Source organism: Jatropha curcas, chromosome 8, assembly GCF_041381405.1.
Source record: "Jatropha curcas cultivar XTBG-Jc1 chromosome 8, XTBG_Jcur_1.0, whole genome shotgun sequence".
Classification (NCBI taxonomy): domain Eukaryota; kingdom Viridiplantae; phylum Streptophyta; class Magnoliopsida; order Malpighiales; family Euphorbiaceae; genus Jatropha; species Jatropha curcas.
Window position 1 is genome coordinate 10,114,555 of NC_143158.1, and position 24,173 is coordinate 10,138,727.

A 24,173-nucleotide genomic window follows, 5' to 3' on the forward strand; every position below is an offset into this window, starting at 1 on the left:
CATTTTCAGGCAGATGTCGGTCAATTGCTTTATAGATATAAGGTTGAGCATCACCATTCTTCTCCTTATCGCCCTCAGGCTAATGGTGCAGTAGAAGCTGCGAATAAGGAGATTAAAAGAATCATGTCTAAGATGTGCGAAAGATATAGAAGCTGGGCCGAGAAGCTTCCTTTCGCGCTCTGGGGGCATCGCACTACCTTCAAATCAGTAAATGGAGCTTCTCCTTTTGAACTTGTATATGGGATGGAGGCAGTGTTACCGATAGAACTCGAAAAGAAATCTCTCAGGGTTCTTGTAGAAGTTGGTCTGACCGAGGAAGAATGAGTTAAGAAAAGATATGAGGATTTGGCACTTTTAGATGGAAGAAGATTGAACGCTCGATTCCAGGATCAGATAAGAAAGAGAAGAATTGCTCGTTTCTACAACAAACGAGTCCATCCGAGGGCTTTAAAAAATGGAGATTTGGTGTTGATCAGATTGTTGGATCACGAAGCCCAGAATCATCCTGGTGGGAAATTCAAACCCAACTGGCACGGACCATTCAGAGTTCGAAAGTTACTAGCTAAAGGTGCCGCTGAATTAATCACCATGGAAGGGAAGCCTGTCAATCGGATTGTCAATCAGGATCAAATGAAGAGATTCTATATCTGAAATGATGATTTCGGTTTAAAAAAAAAAAAAAAAAAGGGGTAAGTCGAAAACCCGAAAGGGCGGCTTAGGCAAGAAATGGGCTCGCTAGGTTGAAAACCCGAAAGGGCGGCCTAGGCAAAAGTTAGAGCATAAAAAATAATAAATGATAATAAAAATTTTGGGATTAACGCGTGGTGCTTAGTTTAAATGTGAAATCTATGCCATGCGTTCGTGACAGATTTGTGATTAGTTGCTCAATGTCATCAACTTGACTTGAAGGAGAATAGATAAATGAATAGTTAGGATGAATGACCATTGTATTAAAATAAAAGTTCTTAACTTCTGTATAATGTTGAAAAGAAGTAAGATAGAAGTAAGATTAATAAAGGGTCTGAATTTCAAAATCTTTCTTCCTTCTGTTTCGACGACATGGTTAAAGAATACAAGACCTTCCTCTCTGCTTATCTGATCAAGATGGACTAGTTCAAAAACATTCTGGCTGTTGGTCCTGCCTAAGTATTGAATTGTTTTAAAACATTGATCAGGAGAACGAACACCATCTTCTTAGTGATTTCCTTGGAAGGATCAATAAAACCATGAGTAAAACCTTAGTACTCATGTAGGTTCATGCATACACAAAGAAGTTGCATATACTGTTTTTGTTTGATCTGTGCAGGTAATAAAATAGTCACCCCATTCTTTTTGTTTCCTAGTGTAAAGCTTCTGTCTTTAAATAATGATTCATTTTTTATGAGCATTTCTTTATTAACCCAGGGGCAGGAGGCCCAAATGATTAACGCAACAAATAATTTCGAAAGAAAAGTTTTGTTGTCTTTTGTTGTCTTTGTATGCAGAAAGCGGAAATTAATAAAGGCAGAACCATCGGATTCATTAATTCAAAGAAGGGAGATACATTACTGGGAGCCCATGGCCCGGGAATACAAGGAACTAGAAAAAAAAGAAAAGAAGACAGAGAAAGCAACAACAATATTTATTCCAGCAGGGGCCATCATCGGACGCCAATCTTTGCAGAATCTAGTATCATCATGGGGTAAAGAACCAGTTGGCATATGCGGGTGTCACGGTGTCCTGCACCGTTCCTTCATTTAAATACATAGTGTTTCGATTTTGCCAACGATCAGCCAAATTGGTCAACAGATGCGGTGTTATCAGGCCACTCTCGAAGTTATGGGTTCCGGGCACACGCTGTATCACCCCATATTGACGGCTGATCCTGTCGGGAAAATAGGCCATGGAACGGTCTAGACTGGCATACAACACATAATTGAGGTTCATACTTCCGGTCGTGACCAGTCTAATCCTCCACCAAGGACAAGTCCACCGAATTGTAGGGTTATCTCCAAAATCGAAGCGTCTCCGAGACCGAGATTGAAAGATGGTAGGTCCATAGGTTGGAATTAAGCGAGCTGGGACCGGAGGAATCAGGCTTAATTTGTCCAGAGCCCATGCTTGCAATAGCAATGGACAACCGCGATGATGAACATTGAAATCGGAGATGTTAAGGGCAATATCCCTGACCCAACACATTGTCTCTCCCATGATCATCATGAAGACAGTATGATGGTACAATTGCATGTCACGAACAACGGTCAGAAGTCGAAAATCTCCAATTCCAGGTTGACGACTCTTCATGGCATACACATTCAACAACAAGAAGCAGCAAGCTCGAATCCAAGAGAGATCTAGATCAATGGACAAAACCCTGCTCAAGAAAGATTCCAAAGGAAGGCCTTGATCCACGTTTATACCATCAGGAAGGTAAATCGGACACAAGGCCGCAATTTCAGCTAGGACATACCTAGGACCTGGGGGTAAAGCCGGAGTTTCGTCTTGATCTGGATGATGATCCATCACAGCACACTTCTCCTCGTAGGTCGGAGTTACTTCAGAGTCTTCAAACCGGAAAACCATGGTGCTAGGATTAAAATGAGTAACGAGCCAAGATAAGAAACCATAGTCAGGTTTTAAGTCTTTGAAATATTTCAGCCAGGCGAGTTGGTTCATGGGGGGAATTTGCCATAGATCTTCAGGAATGGATTGGACGAAAGACGAAACTTGATTTCTGAAAGCCATGGGAGAAAAATTATTTCAAATGCTATGGGATGAGGAAAGAATGAAGCATGGGATCCCTACTTATAGGAGGGGAAAGGCCCCACGAGGTTGAAATGATACTCATCACCAGCTGGATGGCATCCGCTTTTGGTGATGATAGGATGCGAATAGGCCCCACTGGATAGGAAATTAGCGTTGAAAGCATCCTAAGATATAACAAACGAACAACTGGCATCCAGGAGCCGAATAAAGCGGAACAAAGCAAATTTAAAATAAAAAAAATCAATCAATCAATTTGGAGTCGGTGTGCGGCTTGCCACACATGGGGCAAAATTACCAAATCTACCAAATTACCCTCAGGTAAGTATTCTCTCAACACCGCATCAGGAAAGGTATACCTGAAAATTCGCTAAAATTTCAAAAAAAACAAAAAAAAATAATAAAAAAAATGAAATGAAAATGATAATAAAGTTTTCAAGGTTTACTTAAAAGATAATATTTTTGGTCTCGGAACGGAATTCCAGACTGGGGGCAAAAATAAAATCTTTTGCCCTGATGCAAAATTTCAAATTTCAAAGTTCATGATTATTAATGCATGGGGGCATGTGATGCTCCAACATTTAACAAAGGCAAGATCTGTTTGTACACAGAAATTGCCCTTTTCTCTTGAAAAATTTTCAGGGCAACCGGTGATGATTTCTCGAAGCCGTTTGGTCCCACCGAGCAGTGATGATGTATTGCGAAGCTGTTTGGGTTTTCTTTTCTCGATTAGGAATGATGTATTGCGAAGCTGATCGAGTCAATCCCTTTCCTGATTAGTGATGATGTATTGCGAAGCTGATCAGGACAATCTCAATGACTAACCGGTGATGATTTCACGAAGCCGTTTGGTCCCACCGAGCAGTGATGATGTATTGCGAAGCTGTTTGGGTTTTCTTTTCTCGATTAGTGATGATGTATTGCGAAGCTGATCGAGTCAATCCTTTTCCTGATTAGTGATGATGTATTGCGAAGCTGATCAGGCCAATTTCAATGAGGTTCTACCGAATAGTGATGGTGTATTCGAAGCTGTTCGGATCATTTTTCTCGAGTCAATGATGGTGTATTTCGAAGTTGACTCAAATCCTGATTAGTGATGGTGTATTGCGAAGTTGATCAGGGCAATCAAATCAAAATCCTTCGAGCCAAACAGACCGTGCTTCGGAGGTGTCTTCAAAACCAATCAAACCGAGTTTTGAAGATGATCACCAAATTCAGCCCAAGATTGAAGGCGCGTCAGTGGACCACTTTAACATTAATTGCTTATACAATTAATGATAAAGTGTGGGGGCAAACTGTTGACGCGTGTTTTTTATGCCCTTCCTGATCCAATGATGATACGAGGATGACGGGTTCATTATCATCTAAAAGTCTTTTAATCCAAGGATTTTTTTTTTTAAAAAACTATAAAATAATAAAAATAATAATAAAATAATAATAAACAAATAAATAAAAAAAATAAAAGGGAATTGCATCATAGTTGCATCATGGCTTTGCAGCTGTGCAGCATAAAAAAAATATATAAATATATAATAATAATAAAAATAAAAAAAAGAGAAAGAGGGAAAACGCGTGCTACAGTAGCACGCTTTTCCCTTACTTTAAAATAAAATATATATAAAAAATATAATAAAAATAAAAAAAGGGGGGAAACGCGTAGCTACAGTAGCTGTGCTACTGTAGCACGCGTCCCCAATTGTCTATAACTACCTCTCTCAACACTCTCTCTGGGGCTCTCTCTCTCGGCTCCTCCTTCCTCTCTCTCTCTCTCTCTCAACACTACACTACTAAATAAATTATAATCTACAATTTCTACTACACTTCATAATATTCAAATTTCTCTCCAAAAAATTCTTATGAATTAATTTTGAAGAGAAATTGCTATTAGATATTAATTTTAGGTGAATTGAAATATAAAAAGAGAGAAAATAACAAAAAAAATAAATATAAAGAAAACACATTTAAATCCTTGGAAACAAAGCTTTTAGGAGATCTGATCCATTCACAAACCTTAATCTGAGTATCAGGTAATTTTCTTAACATTTTTTTACATATTCTTGTATTTTTATTATTTTTATGCTTTTAGTAATTTATGTTTCTTTAAATTATAGTCTATTTATATTTGGTAATTTTATATTTTCCTAAGTTATATTTTGTATTCTTTTTACGCACTGTTTATTACTATTCATCATACTGATTATATATTTATCCGTATGAATTTTATTATTTTTTGGTTGAATACAAAAATATAATTAAACTAAAAAAAAATAAAAAATTAAAATATGAGTTAAATATTGATGTAATAATTATGTATGGTTTTATTTTATTAGTTTATGAATTTAATTTTTGATTCAATTTATATATATATTTTTGGATCCGATTTGTTACCCGCCTTGAACCATAAGGCAAGAGCGGGTATTTTATTTATTTGATTTATTCTTCGGTTTGTTGCCCGCCTTTAACCATAAGGCAAGAGCGGGTCATTTATTTATTCCATTTAATATTTTTGATTCGGTTTGTCGCCCGCCTTGAACCATAAGGCAAGAGCGGGTCTTTTATTTATTTGGTTTAATTGCTTTGATTTAATTGCTTTAATTTGAATAATTGTTATGTGATAATTAGATTTGTTTGGGACGATTAAATAATTTTCCAAATAGGAACTCGGTCCGATTTATTTGGGTTGGGTTTAAATAAATAAATAATTTGGCTTTTCTAACTAAAATAAATTAGAAATCATAGGTTAATAATAGAGGCCGATTTTCCGGGCGTCGGCTTCCAACGGGCCGGCGTACCCAATTCCCTTACCCAGAATCGCATTGGTGCGTCTGACCAGTCTTTTAAAATAATTTGGCCTTAAAACAAAATTGGGTTTAAAATGAAGTCATTTTTATAAAAACGGTCCCATTTCCTAAACAATGGGTGGCGACTCAAAATTGTTTATAAGACTGATTTATCGGCACTGCATCCAAAACAAAAACATTTTATCAAAAATCACAAAAAGGATGTTTTCGGGTCCTTCGGGGGGATTTTCGGCGAAAACAGGGGATAACCCTGTTATTTGGTGGACTTGTCCTTGGTGGAGGATTAGACTGGTCTGTGGGTCCCGAATATATATGGCACAACCCAAGAGGGGGGTGAATTGGGTTTTCTAAAAACTGAAATAAATCTTAGAAATTCTAAACAGAAATTAGAATTCTAAGCACAGCGGAAAACACACAGAACTTTGTGAGAATAGAATATGGATTAGAATATCCTCACAATATTCTAATTATTAAAGATAGAAAGTCTGTGCGAAGTGCAGCTATTGATTAGAACAGCTTCTCACTGACTTATATACTATCAGAACTTCTTTATGAAGGAGAGTTATAAAAATTTGAACTTCCTCATAAAGTTTGAGAAAACATATAAAGCTTATGTGAAAGACAGTTATTAAAATCAGAACTTCTTCACAGAGTCTTAATCAAAAATTCAGAACAACCTTATGATGGAGAGCTATCAAGATTAGAACACCCTTATAAAGTTTAGAACATTGAATAGAAACCCAATCAGTGAAATATACTGTGAATAGAACAACAGTTAGAACATTGTATATTCACTTTATTAGAATACCAGAGTTCTAATGTTCAGAATAGATAAGACTTATTGCCGTTTTAGAACATCTGAATTATTAACAATTTCAGCATTTCTAAAAATTAAACAAGAGTGTAAAAGAGACAGTATCAACCAAACTTCAGAAATAAAGAGATCAACACCGAGAATTATAGTGGTTCGGCACTAACTCGCCTACATCCACTCCCCAAGACGCATCTTGAAATCCTCCACTAAGTTATCTCTTTTAAAGGATAAGAGACAAACCAACAGTACAAGGCAATAGATCAAAAACCTAGATCTACCCTTTTGTCCCACTAGATTTTCCAAAGGTTCTAGTTAACCTCAACCCTTTCTGTTTTTGGCAGAGTACAGAAAACTCGATTCAAGACATTACTATCCCACACATGGAGAAGGTCGCTTGATAACCTCTATCTCAATAGCTTCTAACCTAAGCTATTACACACAAAAGTTTAACAAATAAAGAGTCTGTCTACTATAGATTACACAATCTAAATAGACAGAAAGAAACGCCCATATAAGAACAGGAAAAACAGTTTTATCAGATTAGAAGATCGATTAGAACATAGAACTGTTTTTCAAAAGTAATTGTAAAAATTCTTTTCACTTTAAATATTGAAAATGTTAAGTGTAGAGATGAAAAGAAAAATGGGGGTAGAGAGTAAGTTTTGAGAGATAAAGATTTGTTCAATGAGAGAATGCTCTTAAAAACATAAACTCTTACTTCACCAAATGTTTAAGGCGTGAACGTTCCTTTATATAGCAAGCAAAGAAGCTGTCGCCTTTTGGAAGGAGATTGAAACCAGAATATCTTCTTTCCTTATTTAGAAGATATGAAAATCTTTGTTACCAAAAATTATTTTATCCCTTTTTGGTAAGAGAATAAAACCCGATTTTTCCTTTAGAAAAGATTTTCGACAACGTTTGTTTTGGAAGGATATTCTTACTAAAACCGAAAGAGATTCTCTTTCGTTTTTAAGGTAAGAAAATAATTTTAAGTACTTTAGATCTATCAAAATATTATTTCCGAAAAGAGAGTGATTGTATTACCAAAAATATTAGAGAAGAGATCTCTTTAGTTTTAGGAAAACAAAACTTTTCGATTTAAAGGAATATTTTCGAAAATACATTATTTTGAAGAAAACTAATTTTCCGAAAAATATTTTTGAGAGAGAAAAAGATTTTTGTGCTCATATATGGATTTTCTCTCTATCCTACAAAGTTTCCTAAATTCCTAGCTACTAGGTTCTTCGAAATCTTCACACTCAATGTAGGACTTGCCTTGTATGATTTCTTTCCAAAGAAATTTTGCATAAAATAAAATTAGCACAAATAACATAATTTTAAATTTATTCGTTTTGTATTAATCATCAAAATTCGAGATTAAAAATTGACCCTTAAGCCAACATGGTCACTGCTGGAAGCATGAACCTCAATTATGTGTTGTACGCCAGTCTAGACCGTTCCATGGCCTATTTCCCAGACAGGATCAACCGTCAGTACGGTATGATACAGCGCGTTCCCAGAATCCATGACTTCGAAAGTGGTACCATGATGCAGAGTCTGTTGACCAATTTAGCTGACAGTTGGCGAAACCGAAACACTTGGTACCTGGGTCAAGGGGTGATGTAGGACACCGTGACATCCGAGTACGTCGACTGGTTTTACACCCAGTGATGATACTAGGCTCTGAAAGGATTGGCGTCTTATGATTCAGCCACTGGAATAAATGCCGTTGCTACTTTTTCTTTTTCAGTTTCCTGTATTCCAGGCCCATGAGCTCCCAATTAATGTATCCCCTTTTATCAATGACTGACTCTGATAGCTCTGTCTTTATTATTTCCTACTTTCTGCATATGGAGGTAACAAAAGGCAACAGATCTTTTCTTTCGAAATGATTTGCCGGGTTAGCACTTGGGCCTCCTACCCTTGGATTAAGAAATGAAAGCACGTAAAAGTAAACCTTTTGACTAAAGACTGAAACTAATAGCTAGAAATAAAAAGATGGGGTGACCATTTTATCACTTGCAATAATCAAACAAAAATAACATACGCAACTCCTTTATGTATGCATGGACCTACTGAGTGCTAAGGTTTTATCCATGGTTTTTTATCGATCTTTCCAAGGAAATCACTGAGAAAATGACATTTGTTCTCCTGATCGATGTTTAAAAGAATTCATTACTCAGGCAGGACCAATAGCCAGGACATTTTCAAAATAGATGAGCAGGTCTTGATCAAATAAGTGGAGAGGAAGGTCTTGCATTCCTTAATCATATCCCCGAAACCAAAGGAAGAGAATTTTGAAATTCCAGCTCTTTATTAATCTCACTTCTTTCAACATTGCACAAAAGTAAAGAAAAACTATTTTAATACAATGGTTATTCATTCTAACTACTCATTTACCTATTCTCCTTCTAGTCAAGTTGATGACATTGAGCAACCAGTCACAAATATGTCACAAACGCATGGCATAGATTTCGCATTTAAACTAAGCACCACGCGTTAATCCCGAAAGTTTTATATTTTTTTTATTTGTTTTTATATTCTTATGCTCTAACTTTTGCCTAGGCCGTCCTTTCGGGTTTTCAACCTAGCGAGCTCATTTCTTGCCTAGGCCGCCCTTTCGGATTTTCAACCTAGCCTCTTTTTTGTGTGTTTTTTTTTGTTTTTTTTTTTTTTTGAAATCGAAATCATCATTTCAGACATAGAACCTTTTCATTTGATCTTGATTAACAATCCGATTGACAGGCTTCCCTTCCATGTGTGAATACTCAAATTTTGAGGCTAAAAAAAAAAGGGGGCCAGTTTTCCCGGCCGCGGCAGTGGTGCTCGCCCTTAAAGGCGGCTGCAGTCGCCTGTGAATACCTAATTTTTTGAGGCTCAAAAAGCCATTTTGGAAGTTTACCGAAAGTATGCCAATATGGTACTTGAAACGTCCGGGACGTCGCGAGGATCGCGGAACTTGTCCCGAAATTTTTTTCGGAGGTCCGGAGCTCCCGGAAAAGCCTCCGGAGCGAGAATTAGTAAAACCACCAGGCACGGCGGCCAAGCCGCTGGCTTCCGGCGGCCCAGCCGCCGGCCACAGCGGCCCGAGCCGCCGAGCCCCGGCGGCCTGAGCCACCGGCCACCGGCGGCCCGAGCCGCCGAGCCCCGGCGGCCCAGTCGCTAGGCACTAGCGGCCCGAGCCGCTGAGCACCGGCGGCCCAGCCGCCGAGCCCGGCCGCCAAACCCAGCCGCTGAACCCCGGCGGCCCAATTGCCGAGACCGGCGGCCAGCCGCCGAAACAGTCCGTTTTTCGCTTATAAATAGTGGCCTCGGGCCTTCTGTTTTCCACACTCAGTCTGTGTTGACGGACGCTCCTTCTCCCCTACGCTCCTTGCGTTTTCTTTTACTGCTTTTCTGCATTTTTAATTTAGCTTTTATTGCTTTCTTGCTTTAATATTTGGCCACTTAAATTAGATTAATTCTAAATTAATTTTCCCTTAACGAGGAGCTTAACCTGAAGTTAAGAAGCGGCCGTCGATTAAATCAAGTACATGAACTAAACTCTGCCTATTTAATTTTAGCACTTCATGCATGCTTCTCTTCTACTCCTAATAACTCTACAACTGCATAAACACATTCATGTCATCAATTAGGCAAATAAACTGCCTCAATCAAATATGATTAAGCTTAAATACCCAGTTAATTAATAATCGTGGTATTAATGCTAAATCCGACAATATTGGCTAAAAAGCCTAGTTAATTAATAACTATGGTTTAATTGCCTTTATTTCGAACAGTCCGGCTTAAGTCCAATTAATCAATAATTGTGGCTAAAAAGCCTTAATCAATCACGTCTTGGCAACAAATTGCCTACAAATAAATCAACCACATTTTGGCCACAAATTGCCCATGGTTCAATCAATTTTTGGTAAACAAATTGCCTATAAATTAGATTAACCACTTTTTAGCGGCAAATCGCTTAAATCAGAAGCTTTGGCAAAATGCCTTAGAATTAATCAATCTTTTGGCTAAAAGCCTTCAAACAATCATTTTGGCGACAATCGCCTAAATCACATCAACTTTTGGCAAAAATTGCCTAAATCAATTCATTTTGGCTAAAAGCCTTAAATCAGTCATTTTGGCGACAAACGCCTGAATAATCACTTTTGGCAAACAAATTGCCTAAATCTTTTGGCTAAACGCCTTCCAATACCAACTTTTGGCACAAATGCCTTAATCACTTTGGCGACAAATCGCCTAACCAATTTTGGCAATAAATTGCCTAAATCACATCTTTTGGCAATAATAAGCCCAAACATCAATCAATTTCGGCGACAATCGCCCAATCAACATTTTTGGCAATAAATTGCCTAAATCAATCTTTTTGGCTAAAAGCCATTAAAATCAACATTTTTGGCATCAAATGCCTAAAACAATCAATCTTTGGCAAAATGCCTAAACAAAATGCACAAAGCATACACACACTCATGCATAAAGCATCCCCATTCAAAGCCCTTCAAAGAAGGCCTATCGAACTACGTGGACTTTGATCTTCCATTCAAACGAAAGTACGTAGGCATGTTTGGGATTTCACCCCGAGCGGCAAGTCAAAATCACATAAACACATTTCATTGGTCTAAATCACATTAATTACCCTGCAAAGCATTCATTCATGGTTAGTTCATCAGCATGACATAGTCTCGGGATCCACCTCGGGTTCGTAGACCATGCCTTAACTTTGGGTTAATTAATCTAGCATTTAGGTTAATTAAAAAATTGGAGTCACTTAGGGTTTTTTCCTAGTTTACCCTAAAATAATTAAACAAGGTGGCGACTCACACATCACGTGCATTTCTTCCTTAGTCACATGCATCATATGCATTTGATATTTTGGGGAGGGGTTCACACCATGGTGATTAATTCAGCGGCACCTTTAGCTAATAGCTTCTGAATTCTGAATGGTCCATGCCAGTTGGGTCTGAATTTTCCACCAGGATGATTCTGGGCTTCATGGTCCAACAATCTGATCAATACTAAATCTCCATTCTTTAAAGCCTTTGGATGTACCCGCTTGTTATAGAAACGAGCAATCCTTCTCTTTCTCATCTGATCCTGGAATCTGGCGTTCAATCTTCTACCATCTAAAAGTGCCAGATCCTCATACCTTTTCTTGACCCATTCTTCCTCGGTCAGACCAGCTTCCACAAGAACCCTGAGAGACTTCTTTTCGAGCTCTACAGGTAACACTGCCTCCATCCCATATACAAGTTCAAAAGGAGAAGCTCCATTCACTGACTTGAAGGTAGTGCGATGCCTCCAGAGCGCGAAAGGAAGTTTCTCAGCCCAGCTTCTATACTTCTCGCACATCTTGGACATGATTCTCTTAATCTCCTTATTCGCGGCTTCCACTGCACCATTAGCTTGAGGTCGATAAGGAGAAGAATGGTGATGCTCAACCTTATATCTATACAGCAACTGACTGACGTCTGCTTGAAAATGAGAACCATTGTCTGTAACTATGTGATGGGGAACACCATAGCGACAGAAAATGTTCTGCTCAATGAATTTAGCCACTTGCTTGGCGGTTAAGGTCTTGTAGGATTGAGCTTCAATCCACCTAGAAAAGTAGTCTACTGCAACCAAGATATACTGATGACCATTCGATGCTGCTGGCGTGATCTTGTCGATGATGTCCATACCCCATGTTGAAAAAGGCCAAGAAGGAGCTATCGGATGGAGTTCTACAGCAAGCAAATGGCTTTTATTATCATGGTACTGACAAGCTTTACAATGACGTACATAATTGACACAGTCACCTTCCATTTGCACCCAAAAATAACCTTGCCTCATGATTTTTCTGGCCAAACTCATGCCACTCAAATGAGTACCGCAGACTCTTTCATGAACTTTCTTCATTATTTCTTCTCCCTCCTTCTTACCTACACATCTTAGCAGCATTCCGTCCCAAGCCCTCCTATATAGTTCACCATCAGCCAAGACATAATTCAAAGCCATTTTTCTTAGAACTGAACAGTCTTCCTTTGTCGCATCATCAGAAAAGGTTCCGTCTTTCATGTACCGCAGGACATCCATAAACCAAGGTTCTTCCTCTGACTCAACCTGATTCACAAAATGTTCTTCATAGCACGGGATGTTTACCGCGGTAATGATAAATGGCTTCTTTGGGACTTTACTTAAATCCTGCCAAGCTGACACCAGGTTTGCCAAAGCATCTGGGATTCTGTTGTGGGTTCGTCCTACGTGAGTGAAAGTGATAGAGTCAAAGAGCGCTGCTTTCTTTAACAAGTACTCAACGTAGGGTTTCAACCTTTCTTCCTCCACTTTCCATCTCTCGTTAGCATGTTCGATAACCAACAGTGAATCTCCTATCACCTCGACTTCCTTAGCACCTGATGCAAGAAGAGCCTCCATTCCCATTAGACATGCTTCATATTCGGCCATATTGTTGGTGACTGGGAACAATAACCTTTTGCACATCGTTGTGACCTCACCATTAGGTGCTTCTATCACGATACCAGCTCCGGCTCTGTTTCTATTGGCTAACCCATCGAAGTACAATTTCCAAACCCTTGTTTCAACACACAACAAATGTTCATCTGGAAATTCTAATTCCCACGACTCATCATCTATAATGGGATTTTCAGCCAAGAATTCTGCCACAACCCGACCTTTGACTGTCTTCTTCGTGATAAACTCTGCATCCACACTGGACATCTGGATTAGCCATTTGGACAGTCGTCCTTCTAGAGTAGGTGTTCTCTGAAGATACTTCATAGGATCAATTTTAGAAACGAAAGTGACCCTGAAGGAATCAAAGTAAGGCCTCAATTTCTTTATCAACCACACTACCGCCATACACGTGTTCTCTACCAAATTATACTTCTCCTCGATTGGCAGTAATTTCTTACTGATGTAATAGATGGCCTTTTCTACTCCAGCAGCGTCCGGCTGTGCCAACATTGCTCCAACTCCCGCATCCTCTATAGACAAGTATAGGATCAGAGGCTCTCCGGGTCTAGGCAAACTCAACACTGGTGGATTCATCAAGTACTTCTTTATATGATCAAAGGCTTTCTGGCAGTCCTCATTCCATCTGACTGGTTGATTCTTCTTAAGCAACTTGAAGATCGGAGCACAAGTGATGGATAACCTAGAAATAAACCTGCTGATATACTGAATTTTTTCCCAAGAAGCTCCTCACCTGACGTTCGGTTCTTGGCGATTCCATATCCTGAATGGCTTTTATCTTGTCTGGGTCAACCTCAATCCCGTTAGGCCCTACAACAAAACCTAACAGCTTCCCTTTTGTTACTCCGAATACACACTTTTTGGGATTAAGTCTTAAGTTGTACTGTTTGACCCGTGCGAAGAACTTTTCCAGCATCTCTGTGTGTTCTTCTTGTGTTTTTGTCATGATCACCATATCATCCACATATACCTCCAAACCTTTATGGATCATATCATGAAACAATATTGTAGCCATTCTCTGATATGTTGCCCCGGCGTTCTTCAATCCGAATGGCATCACCCTATAGCCAAAAGTCCCAAAGTCAGTAGTGAAGGCAGTTTTATGCTTGTCAACTAAGGCCATCAAGATTTGGTTGTACCCGGAGAATCCGTCCATGATAGAATAACATCCCATTCCAGCAGCACTGTCAATCAAAACATCTATGTGTGGAAGTTGAAAGTCATCTTTGGGCGAGGCTTTGTTTAGGTCCCTGTAGTCAACACAAACTCTTATTCTCCCATCTTTTTTCAACACTGGGACTATGTTTGCCAACCACTCAGGATAATGTACTACTTCTAAGAATCCTACATCTAACTGTTTCTGGACCTCAGCTTTAATCTTGTCTTGCCATTCTGGTCTGACCCGTCTCCTTTTTTGCTTTACTGGCTTAATGTTTGGATCAGTAGGGATGAAATGTTCAGCAATCGATCTGTCGATCCCTGGCATATCAGCGTAGCTCCAGGCAAATACCTCTGAATTCCTCTTGATACATTCTTGGAGATCCTGTCTAAGTTCGGGTTTAAAGTCCGATTCGATTTCGATTATTTTGGGATCTTCGGCGGTGCTTAGGTTAAATGCAAAATGATGTAATGCATTTATGTCAAATATGCGCGTGGTATAATCAATGCCATGAACGTGATAATCAGGAAAACAAGAAAACAAGTAGTCAAAATTCACTTCCATTGATTGAAATAATAAAGGGAATCCATCCAAATTGTTCTCAAAATAATAATCAGAAAAGCAAAAAACAGGATTAATAACTTGTTCAATACATTCATTACAGCTGTCCTTTATAGCTTGAATCACCTCATCAGTGTCTGGAGCTTCCTTTGCTTTTGGGGCAGCTTTTTCTCTCGCCGCTTCATGCTCTGTCATCTTCATCACCTTCCTCTCTACTTCTTCAGCATCTTCAGCTGCTAGTATCGACTGGAGGATCCTCGCCTTAGCCTTTTGTTCCTGCACCATTCTTGAAGCTTCGTCCCCAATCCCAAGGAAATCTTCCAACTCAGGTATCTTCTGTGACCATTCTGTGCCACTGCCTGTTTGAACCATACCAACCATGAATTGTGTGCCTTCTACCAACTGTTCAAAGGAAGGCTCAGGAGACTTGATCAGCTACTCATCAAAATCTGTCATGAAGATCTCAAGGCCAGGATAGGTCTTTCCTCTGCTTTGAAATTCCCCTGAAGCCTCTGGGATAAAGAAGATCTTATTCAATCCTGGCTCTTTTATCGGAGACTGGACTTCATAGTTCTCCTTCTTTCTACTCTCTGAATACCCCAGCCCACGTCGACCTTGCTGTCCATGTGATGATGGCACAGGTTCAAACCTTCCCTGTAAATCTCGGCCCAACCCCTTACCGTATTTCCATTGCATCTTTTTCATCATTTTACGAGAAAAAGGGCTCATCCTGTTGACTGCGCTTTTATTTTCAGTGATCACAACATCATCAATCACAGCCACCTGAAAACCAGATAAAGGCACAGCCGCCTCTAAACCTTCCACCACCGCCACATTCAGATCTTCTTGTGCACTGATAGTTACCACGTTGGTGCCCCAAGGAACTTTGACTTTTCTGTGCAATGTGGAAGGGATTGCACCCAGCGGATGAAGCCATGGCCTTCCCAACGGTAACGCATAGTTGGCCAAAATATCCAGGACGACTACATGTACCCAACTTTCTATAGTCCCCGTCGAAATCTTTGCCCTGAAAGTGCCCCTAGCATTACGCATGGTGTTGTCATATGCTTTAACTACCATGTTAGACGGCTCAAGTTCCGACTCCTCAATCTTAAATTTGGACAGCATTTTCAGTGGGCATACACACAATGCCAACCCATTATCCACCATCACATTGCGGGTTTCTCGCCCATTAACAACAACTTGGATGTACAGAGGTTTATAGTGATTCCTTCCCTCGGGAGGAAGGTCGGAATCAAAGAAGGTGATCTCACCAATCCTGCGCTGTAACACATTGATCATATCCACGCTCTGGATTCTGGCAGGAACTCTGACAAATGTCATAGCTTCTAACAAAGATTCTCTGTGCTCCTTTGAGGCTATCAGTAAATCCCATAGTGAGATGTCAGCCTTAGTCCTCTGTAGCTGACTCAATACTGAACTTGCTGTTACGCCGCTTGGTATTTCGTTTTGACTACTCTCATGCACTTTGATAGCCTTCTTTTGTACCCTTCCCACTTCATCTTCCTTCTTCTTTTGCTTAGGCTATTCTGCACCCTTATCTGTTGCTTTCTTCCCTATCCCATCAATGACGACTCCTTTTCCCTTAGATTGAGAATTGTTGTCTGGGTTATACACACGATCGCTTCGGGTTAAGCTCTGGATGCCGACTTCATTTACATCCTCATCACTGCTGTAGTACCATTGGTCTTCCTAATCAGCCAAACTTTTTTGAATCGCAAGCTGAACCTGCTCGTCTTCGCTTTCTGGTACTTCACCCACCTTAACTGTGATGCTCTTCTCAATTTCAATTTTCACAGGTCTCCTTTCTTCTTCCTCCTCACTGCTGCAATCATCCCAGATGTTCAACATGGCGCACATCCTTTCCTCCCGTTCGGCTTCTAACAACACCAGCTCTTCCGGCAGACCATTCCTAATTGCATTAACTGATCCACCCGTTTGAGACTTGTGGGGTGGATAGTTATACTGGTATTGTGGCAATGGATTATTCTTTGTGCTCGGCTTATTCCTTTCAGAAGGTTTGGTAATCTTCCCACTGTCTATTAGATCCTGTATATCGTGCCTTAGCTTGAAGCAGTCATCAGTAGAATGCCCCTTACACTGGTGATACTCGCAGTCCCGATCCATAAACCTACCCCGAACAGGCTTAGCTAGATTAACTGGCAGTTTGGACAGCACGCCATTCGTAATGCAGGATCTCATAACCGTGCTCAAAGGTCTACCCAAATCGGTGAACTCTCTTCTCACCTTTTCGTTAACAGCTCCAACCGTGTTACTACTCCCTGACTGGTTCGGGGCACTATTTCTAGCATTTCTATCAGTGTAGGAGGACCGGTAGTTACCAAACCCTCGATTCTTCTTCTTCGATATTCAGCCCGGCCCTTTGAACTAGCGAAAAATCAGTGAGAGGTTGGGCCAGCATCCTCTCTTTGAAGAAAGGTAGGAGGCTTCGACTGAAAATCCTGATCAGCTCTTGATCCTTTGGCCTTGTCTGGACCATGAACAGTTTTGTTCTCCACCTCCTATAATAATCCGAGAAACTTTCATCTTTTTCCTACCTTAAGCTCTCCAAGTCACGCAGGCCGAACTCATCACTATCATCAGTTTTGAAATGCTTGAGAAAAGCAGTCTGTAGCTTGACCCAATCTCTCGGTGTCTCCGTATCCAAGCCATCATACCACCTCCTGTAACTCTTATGCAGTGTCTGAGGGAATGCCCGTAAGACATCTTCCTCGTTATATCGGTTCATTTGGGCGACCCGGATGAATTCAGATAAATGGGATTGCGGGTCATTGTCTCCTTCAAACAAGGTATGCTTGAAAGTCTTGAACGAAGTAGAACTTGTTGGATGCAAGACATATTCAGCCATGTGGAAATTAGTGACTGGGTCCTTCTCTTTTGCGATGGACATTTTCTCCACTTTATCCTTCAGCTCTGCAAACTGCTTAGCCAGATCATTCTCAATTGGAACAGCATTACAAGCAGAGGCTTGATTGTCCGAAGTGGGTTCTGGAATCTCCCTTTCCTCAACCACTGGCTGGTGTAAATACTCAAATTTTGAGGCTCAAAGAGCCAGTTTTCCCGGACTGCAAATAGTCCGGCCGGACCAGAGGCCATTTTGGAAATTTACCGGAAGTATGCCAATATGGTACTTAAAACATCCGGGACGTCGCGAGGATCGTAGAACTGGTCCCGGAATAATTTTTGGAGGTCCGGAACTCCCGAAAAAGCCTCCGGAACGAAAAACTAGAAAGTCCGCCGGCCACGGTGGCGGCAGCGGCTGCGGCCGCCCTTCATGGCGGTGGCAGCCTCCCTCGCCGGCGGCGGCAACGGCTGCGGCCGCCCTTCACGGCGACGGCAGCCTCCCTCACAGGCGGCGGCAACGGTTGCGGCTGCCCTTCACGGCGACAGCGGCTGCGGTCGCCCTTCACGGCGGCTGCAGCCGCCCTCACCGGCGATGGCAGCTGCCCTCGCCAGCGGCGGCAGCCGCCGGCCACAGTGGCTGCTGCCGCTCTTCACGGCGGTTGCTCAAGCCGCCCGACCCGGCGAATCAGGCCGCCGAAACAGTCCGATTTTGCCTATAAATTGGCCCCGACTTCAACTTTTTTACTCACTCAGTCTGTGTTGACGGACGCTCCTTCTCCCTTACGCTGCTTGCGATTCTTTACTGCTTTTCTGCATTTTTTTTTAGTTAGCTTTATTGCTTTCTTGCTTTGTTATTTGGTCACTAAAATTTGAATTAATTAATATTCCCTTAACGAGGAGCTTAACCTGGAGTTAAGAAGTGGCCGTCGATTAAATCAGGTACATAAACTAAACTCTGCCTATTTAATTTTAGCACTTCATGCATGCTTCTCTTCTACTCCTAAACTCTACAACTGCATAAATGCATTCACATCAGCAATTTGGCAAATAAATTGCCTCAATTAATTAAGTTCAGGCTAACATGCCCGGTTAATCAATAATCATGGTATTAAAGCCTAAAATACGACAATATTGGCAAAAAAAGCCTAGTTAATCAATAATTATGGTGAAATTGCCTTTATTTCGAACAAATCCGGCGTAAGTCCAATTAATCAATAATTGTGGCTAAATAACCTTCATTAAACACGTTTTTGGTTGGCAATCAATTGCAATTCAGTTGATCACTTTTGGCAAATAAATTGCTTATAAGTAAGATTAACTACTTTCAGCGACAAATCGCTTGAATCAAAACTTTTGGCAAAATGCCTTAAATTAATCAATCTTTTGGCTAAGAGCCTTAAATCAATCAATTTTGGCGACAATCGCCCAATAATCGTCTTTGGGCAAACAGATTGCCTAAATCAATCTTTTTTGCTAAAAGCCTTCAAATCAATCAATCTTTTGGCTAAAAGCCTTAAAATCAAGTATTTTGGCGACAAACGCCCAATCAATCAATTTTCGGCAACAAATTGCCTAAATCAATCTTTTGGCTAAATGCCTTCAAATCAACACTTTTGGCAGAAAATGCCTAAAGATCAATCAATTTTCAGGCAAAATGCCTAAAACAAAATGCACAAAGCATACACACACTCATGCATAAAGCATACCCATTCAAAGCCCTTTTAAAAAGGCCTATCAAACTACGTTGACTTTGATCTTCCATTCAAACGGAAGTACGTAGGCACGTTTGGGATTTAACCCCGAGCGGCAAGTCGAAATCATCGAAATCACTTAAATTTTTTATAGGTCCAATTACATCATCTTCCTTGCAAAGCATTCATTCATAGGTTAGTTCATCAGCATGACATAGTCTCGGGATCCACCTCGAGTTCGTAGACCATGCCTTAAACATTGGGATAATTAATCTAGTAATTAGGTTAATTAAAATTGGAGTCACTTAGGGTTTTTTCCTAGTTTACCCTAAAATAATTAAACAAGGTGGCGACTCACACATTCACGTGTATTTCTTCTCTTAGTCATATGCTTTACATGCCTATGCATGATATTTGGGGGAGGGGTTCACAGTTTGGCGACTCTGCTGGGGAACTCATGTAATCATTTTGCATGAAGAGGACTAAAATTGCTGTGTAAACTAACCTGCCCTTCTTTAGGGTATTATTTTATAATGCTTTGTCTTGCAGGGTACCTTAACACGAATCTAGTATTCTTTCTTTAAGAATGCGAGATGAGGAAATTTGGACTCAATTTGTACAACTTAATTAAAACATTTTAATTTGTTGATTTATTTGCACGATTGAGAATCTTTTTCTCCATTGCATAAAAAAATGAATTTCAAATGAATTTCTTCTCTCTCTGTTCAAACTTCTGAGTCTAGATAACAAGTAGCGCTGATCGGCAGGTCTCTTTGATTATGTCGACGGACAGCCAAAGCGTTCTCCCTGTTACCGCAAACCGTCCCTAATCCTTTTGGGGATGGCCCATGAGTATGCGTACCATTGGACCCACGTGAAACTCCTTGTTTCACATGTGGTTAGGTATATCCATGCTCAAGGTTCAAGGGTCCCTTAATAAGCCAATCCTCTATTTGTGTCATAGCCTATAGAACATATCCTTTAGGGCTGTATGCACCCAATGATGCTGAATCATTCCATCAAAATGAATTATGTTCTGATGTTGTGCGCATTCACGCATTCATCCCATACTTCACAAAAAAAAAAGGGTCTGGAAAATGATAAAAAAAACATTCCATTTCAAAGCTGGAAAAATTACATTTTGGTCCCTGAGACCTGAAAAATTATATTTTGGTCCCTGAGACCTGGAAAATTACATTTTGATCCTTAGGCCCAAAAATTCACATTTTGGCCCCTAAGGCCCAAAAAAAAAAATTTCTTAAGAACTTAGGGCCTTTCGAAAAGTCGAGGTGTCCAGCCCTAAGCACTCTACCTTACATATCACCTCCCATTAGGTCCTATCCTAGGTGTCCTAGCATACCAACATTACCCTACCACACAGGGTCAAACCGTCCCATCTCACAAGGTCAAGTCATTCTTCCCTATACCAACACTACCCTACATTGTTTGGTCATACCACCCCACATCACAAGGGTCAAGTCCAAATACCTTACCCTTACACTACCCTACCTCACACTATCTCACATACCCTATGAAAACACCTTATATAGGATAGTTTAATCGTTTTTTTGACTATGTCCTTTCACAGGTACCCACTGTTCGAGTGCCAACATCACCAGCTACACCAGCTTCACCTACAACTCCAACAACCCCACCTGCATCAATGGCATCAATCTCTGACATTCAAAATCTCATTGAACAACTTGAGGCTAGAATGATGGCCAGAATGGAGGCCAGAATGAATGAGGCATTGGCTGCCCAAATGACTGCCCTGATAGTTGAACTAGGTAATGGTAATGGAAATGGGGCTTCTGCTGGGGGAAGTGGACCTACTACCTCCAATCAGGGTCCTGCTGCTGAACCGACAAACCCTGCCCTTAACCTGGATGACATGCCCTCTGGAACTGCTTCTGAGCTGGAAGCTCAGAAAATGAGAGAGAAGCTGGAATTGTTGGAAAGGTCTATTACTGCCCTCAAGACACACAAGGAAGTGGTGGACATGGACTCCTTGTCCTTGTTCCCCGAAGCAAGATTACCTACAAAATTCAAGATGCCTAACATGGACAAGTTTGACGGAACCACTTGTCCCAAAACGCACCTGAAAATGTATGTGGGTGCCATCAACCCGTTCGGACTGAACAGTGAGCTCCTTGCTCAGTTGTTTCAGCAATCTTTGACTGGTGCTGCATTAAGATGGTTTGTAAGCTTGGATCGTTCCAAAATGAAGAATTGGGAGGACATATGTGTGAACCCCTCCCCCAAATATCATATGCATATGAATGCATATGACTAAGGAAGAAATGCACGTGATGTGTGAGTCGCCACCTTGTTTAATTATTTTAGGGTAAACTAGGAAAAACCCTAAGTGACTCCAATTTTAATTAATCTAGTTACTAGATTAATTATCCCAAATGGTTAAGGCATGGTCTGCGAACCCAAGGTGGATCCCAAGACTATGTCATGCTGATGAACTAACCATGAATGAATGCTTTGCAGGGTGAAAGAAATAATTGAACCAATGAAAATGTTTATGTTATTTCGACTTGCCGTTCGAGGTTAAATCCCAAACGTGCCTACGTACTTCCGTTTGAATGGAAGATCAAAGTCAACATAGTTCGATGGGCCTTCTTTGAAGGGCTTTGAATGGGTATGCTTAATGCATGAGTGTGTGTATGCTTCGTGCATTTTGTTTAGGCATTTTTGTCAAAGAATTGATTGATTTGATTTGGCATTTGTTGTCAAAATGTTGATTGGGCAATTTTATTGCCAAAAATTGACTGATTTAAGGCTTCTAGCCAAAAAGATTGATTTAGGCAATTTGATTGCCAAAATGATTGATTTTAGGCGATTGTCGCCTAAGATGATTGATTTTAAGGATTTTAGCCAAAAAGAGTGATTTAGGCAATTTGATTGCCAAAATGATTGATTTTAGGCGATTGTCGCCAAAATGATTGATTTTAAGGCTTTTAGCCAAAAAGAGTGATTTAGGCAATTTGATTGCCAAAAAATGTTGATTGGGCGATTGTCGCCAGAATGGATTGATTTAGGCAATTGTTGCCAAAAATTGATGTGATTTAGGCGATTGTCGCCAAAATTGATTATTTTAAGGCTTTTAGCCAAAAAGATTGATTTAGGCAATTTGATTGCCAAAATGATTGATTTTAGGCGATTCTCGCCTAAAATGATTGATTTTAAGGCTTTTAGCCAAAATAAGTTGATTAATTTTAAGGCATTTTGCCAAAAGATTGATTTAAGCGATTTGTCGCTGAAAGTAATTAATCTAATTTATAGGCAATGTATTTGCCGAAAATCGATTAACCGAATTATAATGTAGGCAATTTGTTGCCGGGAAAAACGTGTTTGAATTAAAGCTTTTTTAGCCACTATTATTGATTAATTGGACTTAAGCCAGATTTGTTCGAAATAAAGGCGATTACACCATAGCTATTAATTAACTAGGTGTTTTAAGCCAATATTGTCGGGTTTAGGCTTTAATACCACGATTATTTATTAACCGGGTATTTAGCCTAAATTTATTTAATTGAGGCAGTTTATTTGCCTAAAGATGTCATGAATGCATTTATGCAGTTATAGAATTATTAGGAGTAGAAGAGAAGAATGTATGACATGCTAAAATTAAATAGGCAGAGTTTTAGTTCATGTACCTGATTTAATCGACGACCACTTCTTAACTCCAGGTTAAGCTCCTCGTTAAGGGAATATTAATTAATTTAATTTTAAATGACCAAATAGCAAAGCAAGAAAATAATTAAAGCTAAACTAAAATGCAGAAAAGCAGTAAAGAATCGCAAGAAGCGTAGGGGAGAAGGAGCGTCCGTCAACACAGACTGAGTGTCGAAAAACGGAGGCCCCGGGGCCACTTTTATAGGAAAAATACGCCCCGAGGGCGGTCCTGCCCGCCTGTCTGGGCGGGCGTGCATGCCTGGTAGGCGGGCCTGCCCGCCTGGCTGGGCAGGCGTGCCCGCCCAGTCTGGGCGGGCGCCCTCCTCTTTCTTCCTTTTCTTTTTTTCGTTCCGGAGGCTTTTTCGGGCGTTCCGGACCTCCAAAAAATATTTCGGGACCAGTTCTGCGATCTCCGTAATTTTTCGGACATTTCAAGTACCATATTGGCATACTTCCGGTGAACTTTTTGAATGACCTCCGGTCCGACCAGACTGTTTGCAGTCCGGGAAAATTGGCTCTTCGAGCCTCAAAATAATGGGTATTCACAGGCGACTGCAGCAGCCACCGCCGCGGCCAGGAAAACTGGCTTTTTGAGCATCAAAATTTGAGTATTCACAATATGCAATGCTTTCAACATGCAGTACCGTTATAATATCGAAGTGGATGTTACCCGGAGGGAACTGGAAACCACTAAACAAAAGAATAATGAGCCCTTCTCCTCGTTCCTTTTGAGGTGGAGAGCCAAAGCTGCTTAAATGATCAACCGACCCTCTGAACAGGAACAAGTTGACATAATAATCAAGAATTTACTGTCTGTCTACCAGTCACAGCTTCAAACACAGTACTTGCCTATGTTCCAATCGCTCATTGCGACTGCAACTAAGGTGGAAGACTTAATCCAGTTGGGTCAACTCAAAGAAGAGTCATACAAGAAGTAGAATCATGCTGGGTCCAGTGAGACAAATGAAATAGCCAGTATAATCCCCACGAATCCTTTACGTGTTGGGAATTTGGGAAACAATCAGCCAAGGAGGCAATATACTGATCTCAGCATGCTAATCCTTTTAGTGTTCCGAGAAGCAGTGAAAGCAAATTTACTGAAGCCCTTAGAAGCAAGGCCATTACCAAACCCCTTGCCCCAGAATTTCAAAGCCAATGAATACTGTGAGTACCATCAAGGACATGGGCATAAGACCGAATCATGCTGGACTTTGAAAAACCGTCTACAAGACCTGGTTGACAATGGGTCCATCATCCCCAAGAGCAAGCTGAACATCAACCAATCCCTTGCCTAACCATGGGATTAATGCAAAAAAAATTGCTGAACAAGAATCGTTTGATCCTTTCGAACTTTTCTTAGAAAT